This window comes from Onychostoma macrolepis, chromosome 25 (genome assembly GCF_012432095.1).
Source record: "Onychostoma macrolepis isolate SWU-2019 chromosome 25, ASM1243209v1, whole genome shotgun sequence".
NCBI classification, from domain to species: domain Eukaryota; kingdom Metazoa; phylum Chordata; class Actinopteri; order Cypriniformes; family Cyprinidae; genus Onychostoma; species Onychostoma macrolepis.
The window spans coordinates 6,458,318-6,464,115 of NC_081179.1; positions in this window are offsets into that span (position 1 = coordinate 6,458,318).

Consider the following 5,798-nt stretch of genomic DNA (forward strand, 5'->3'; position numbering starts at 1 on the left):
TTAAACCTACTATATATATACAGTGCCCTCCAAAAGTATTGGAACAGTAAAGACAAAATTGCTCTGTTGGCTGTGGAGTCAAGACATTTACAAATATGATTAAAAGATGAATATGGGACAAAACTACAGAATGTCACATTTTATTATTAGACGTTTCAACACATATGTTTTACCAAATAAAAAGAACAGCACTTTTAGAGTTCATCCCACTCATTGATGTGAGCATAAGTATTGGGACAGTTGAACATAAGGCAGATATAAAAGATTAAAAGCTATTATTTAGTTGCAGATCCCTTGCGCACAATCACAGCAGTGAGTCTGTGACCCACAGAGTCTTAGTCTCATCCTTTGAAATACTTTCCCCAGCCTTTAATGCAGCCAGTTCCAATTGTTGCTTGTTTTGAGGAGTTTCTGCCTTTACTCTCCTATTCAGCTGGTGAAATTCATGTTCAATCGGATTTAAATCTGGAGATTGACTTGGGCAATCTAAGACTTTACATTTCTTTGCCCTTATAAATTCCTTGACTGAACTGGCAGGTGTTTTGAGTCATTGTCCGGATGCAATATGAAGCACTTCCCAATGAATCTGGTGGCATTTTCTTGAATATTGGTAGCCAAGATGGTTTTGTACTCTTCCAAATTAATTCTGCTACTGTCATCATACATTAAGTCATCAGTAAAGTTGAGAGGGTCTGTTCCAGAGGCAGCCATGCATGCCCATGCCATGACACCACCTCCACCATGCTTTACAGATGAGGCTGTATGCTTGGGATCATTGCAGTTCCCTTTTTTTCTCCACATTTTTGCTTTCCCATCACTTAGATAAAGGTTCATCTTTGTCTTATCAGTCCATAAACACAGTTCCAAAACTCTTCTGGCTCACCTTTGTGCTTTTTTGCAAACTCTAATCTTGCCTTTCTATTTTTGGAGCTGGTCAGAGGTTTGTATCTTGCTGTGTAGCATCTGTAATTCTGTGTCAAAGTCTCCAGAGGACAGAAGGTTGTCAGAGCATCACCCCAGCTTTCACCCCACCCCAGAAGTTGTTGGTGATTTTACAGACACGTCTTTTAGGATTCATTTTCACAGCTTTTATGTCATCAACTACTGTTGTTTTCTTAGCCAATCAGGTCGTGGTTGACTGCTGATGTCTCCGGTGGTCTCCAAACTCTTGATTTCTCCATGCCCTTTGTTTTTGCTATAGCTCTAATTGACTTCCTCTTTTCTTTTAGCATCCAAATTGCTTGCTTTTCTCTCAAAGTCAGCTCCCTCGTCTTCATCCTGGTGTGTGTGTTTCATCATCAAATGCAAGATTCAGAATGCAGAAGTAATGGATATAACTGATACGACACATTCCCTGCTTTTAATATCTGAAGAATTAATGCAACAGGACACAGCTGATCACTTAGAGGCAACTGTCCCAATACTTATGCTCACATCAGATAGAGGGATGAACTCTAAAAGTGCTGAACTTCTTAGCTGGTAAAACATCTATGTGTTGAATCACCCAATAATAAAATGTGACATTCTATTATATATCTAAACTCACTAGTTCAAACTTATGCACCCTCCAGAAGCTTGCGTTCAGCAAGTGAACGACGCCTTGTGGTGCCATCACAAAGAGGTACCAAATCCCTCTCACGGACCTTTTCCTGGACTGTGCCCAGCTGGTGGAATGACCTCCCAATCACAATTCGAACAGCTGAATCTTTATCCATTTTCAAAAAACATCTAAAGACGCATCTTTTTCGCCAGCACCTGACCAACTAATACTAACACTTACCTATTCTATCTATTTAAAAAAAAAAAAAACCTAGCTACGTGTACTGTGCTGGGCTAACTGAAACTTGTCATGGCACTTGTATACTGCTGCACTCTCAATGGTCTTATTGCTTCTATTGTTCTCATATTGTACGTCGCTTTGGATAAAAGCGTCTGGTAAATGATTAAATGTAAATGTAAATGACATTCTGTAGTTTTGTCTCATATTCATCTTTTAATCATATTTTTAAATGTCTTGACTCCACAGCCAACAGAGCAATTTTGTCTTTACTGTTCCAATACTTTTGGAGGGCACTGTATATATAATGTATACATTTAGCAAATTCTTGATGAATGATTTCATAATTTCCATTAAAATGATTAATTACACTAAAATTATGTGAATTCTTTTTGATAATTATTTGATAGAAATGATTTGGTAATTACAGTATTTTTTGAATGATAATTTTTGTTGTCATTTCTCAAGAAACTATATATTTATGTCTACAAAATTTAGTATGAATTTAAGTACACAGTATATAGTATATGTACACAATGGATATGCCCTGGAATATTGTTGTAGCTTTTAGCTAACAATTAGCATGCAAGCTCAATTTTTGTTTTCTTTAGCCCTGAATCATAAATTGCAAAACAGTTGTGTTAACAGTTAACTGACTAACGTGCTGAATCGATCCTGTAAATTGACACTGGCAGTCAATGTTTTTCTCTTTACCCTTCAGAAAGCTGAATAAGATAACGGTAGAAAGGAGGGAAATGAGCTCGGGAAACGAGCTCAACACACGTCGCATTCAGACACATTAGTACATGCGCTAACCATTAGGCCATAATGCATTTGGTAATTATTGACAGTGCGTTCATTTCTGCTTTTGGGAATATCGTCCACGCAGACGTTTGCATATCATTGCACAAATTCATCAGAAACAGCTTTGCTCCAATGTTTCTTATATAATAAAACCTGCGTATGTGTGTGTAATGAGCATAAACAGCAGTCTCTGAGCAGAACGTGGAATGTATGCAAGCTCTTAAAGCAAAACAACAATTCACCAGCTCATAACAGTTGATTATACAGTCTGATCTGATCTGACTCTATGGACTGATTAGTCCAGAATCCACAAAAGCACAGATATAGGGAACGGCTAAATGTTCATAGCAGCTGTGTGCTCTCAGTAAGGTTTATAGTATCTGTATCGTCCTGTAGTGAGATCTAAGAACATCAGAGTCTCCAGCGAGGCCAGCGTGTGTTTTCCTTACATCTGCTTGATTTAATTTATTTGAGATGCCGAACCTCAAATGTCAGATTCTGCTCGCTCTCATTTTCTGTGAGCAGTGAAACATCCTTGGTAACATTAAGACATGTCTTGCCTAATTAAATTGTAATTAAATTTGTACTCCAGGGGTTCTATTTTAAACACAATACAATAACACTCATCCGGCTCCAATACTGGAGGAACAAACTTGATAAAGTGGTTCTTGTATTAAAAATGTCACATTGTGAAAATGTCCTAATATCCTTTTTTATAGCAAATGATTCAGTTGATTGAAGAAAAAGCATGTGGACATTAAATTTGAATGAATCTGACTTGCAGTCGTGAATCAGATTTTAGAGTTTTATTGTAGGATTGACAAAAAGGCTGTATCCTAATTCCACACTAGCTGCCCTAGATAGTATTCAGTATTAAAATGAGTCCAAATCATAGTATATGTTTACAATAGTACACTTAAAGAGGCTCGGATGGCATACTTTTGATTTTTAAGTAGGATCCATGTATCTTTTCTTGTTTTTTGTTTTTTTGTTAAAATTACCCACGGTCCTTTGCGGTACACAAGAAGAGGGCTCCGTATGCATGAAAGCATGAAGATATCTATTAAGAAAAATTTCGCACTGGCTTGCAAGACAATACCATGTCTAATGATCTAAAACAACTGCTAAGCTAGCATTTTTTAGCTTTTAGGCACAGCTGAGGAGTTTTATATATTTTTAAATGTCAATAAATGTAAGGTCACAGCGGCCATAATGGTTTATAAATGTATGAACTTGTTCATTTAATAAAATAAGCAGGTGAATGAATGCTGAATGATAACACCAACAGTGTGTAGTGAAGGGGTTTTATGTGCAGAAATTGGCCTACTGTCTTGCTATAGACTACCACTCATAAAATTGGGGTATTCATTTTCTTTTTAAAGAAGAAATTTTAACTTCTGCAAAGATGCATTAAATTGATCAAAAGTAACAGTAAAGCAAATTTTTCACAATTTTACTGTTTTCACAATTTTACTGTTTTCACTTTTTATCAAATAAATGCAGCCTTGGCAAGACTTCAAAAACATTAAAAATCTTATTGACCTCAAACTTTTGAACGATAGTGTACTTTAAGATCAATGTATGAAGAGAACTGAAATGCAGCTTAGAGCAACCTCAAGTAAACTGAATTGTATTTGTCGATCTCACGCTCTGTGACTTTGTATAATTAATTATTCGTTTTCCATTAAAAAAATAACAGTAAGATAATGAAATGACATGACATTTCGCATCCTCATTGTTTTTGAAGTGAGTTCATTAAACGCAGCTCTAGGAGAATGAACCAGATCCAGAAAGTTCATGCAAGAGTGATCAAGTCAGCAAAACAGTGTATGTATGGGGGGGTTGATCCTGAACGGCTCTGACGATCGCTCGTTTGCACTGTTCCGGTGTGGTAATTGCTGATAATTATTCCAGTCAGGTCAGGAGGTTCTCTAATAGGATGTTCTTCAAAAATGAGTGATAAAATTTGTTCTTGTGGCATTTGAAGATTTTAACGATGGCACTGCAACACTGATCTCACATTTTGAGAGAAGAATCAATTGAATTCAATTCAGTTTTGCACAATACGCATTGTCCTAAAGCGGCTTTACAGAGAATAATGTCTTACAGCCCCCCTCTGAGCAAACCGAATGCGACAATGGCGATGAAGATGCCATAAGATGGTTAGTTGGGTTGAATTCTGATCTATCCAGTTTCGGATGTAGGATATTCCTACTTGATATCTCAGACTTCGGACCAAGAAGGTGTTCTGTTGCTCTGAAGATGACTTGCAAAGAAACAATATAGCAATGCAACCATTAATTTTGCATATACAGTTTGATTGCCAATAAAGAAAACTGGCAACCAGATTGCAGAGGACAAATATGCAACTCTAGCATTTGTTTTGTAGGTGTACACTTAGCAGATGATTGTTCACTTGTTTCTTATGACCTCTGTGAAATCTTGACTCATTTATGCATTTTATTTTCACAGATTACCACAGAAGTTCCCCAGTTGGAGTTCCCACTTCTAATTTCGCTTTTCCAAGTCTGAAGTTGAAAACTCAAAAACAAACACAGCTGAAAAACCTTAAGAAGAACCAAAGCTCAAGGGGGGAAGCCAACCTAGCCGATACATTTACTTGAGCTGTAGATGTGATTTATCAAAATTGATCTTGTTTTTACTTTATTATTGTGTATGATGTTTGTCTAAAGTTTCATCATGCTCAAGCGCGCATGATGCTCATGTTGTTTTCAGTGTCTGCAGTCTTGCTGTATAAGGAAACCTGTGTTGTGATGTTGTATGCCTTCGTTTGATTACCACCATTTTTGGTAATAAATTTGCATTAAATCAAAAACCCAGGAATTTATAAAAAAGATAAAACATTTCATAGGGCCCTATTTTGTAAAAAGTGTTATTAAACCATAAATTTTAGAAATTCACTTGATTAGAAATGCCTTTTTACACTTAAAATTTTATTCAACTATTATAATGGAATCGAGAAATATTAAAAGAGAGATAGCCTTAAAGAGATAGTTCACCCAAAAAATGAAAATTCTGTCTTTAATTACCCACCCTCATGTCATTCCAAACCCGTAAGACATTCGTTCATCTTCAGAACACAAATTAAGATATTTTGGATGAAATCTGAGAGCTTTCTGACCCTCCATAGACAGCAAGGGAACTACCATGTTCAAGGCCCAGAAAGGTACTAAGGACATTGTTAAAATAGTCCATG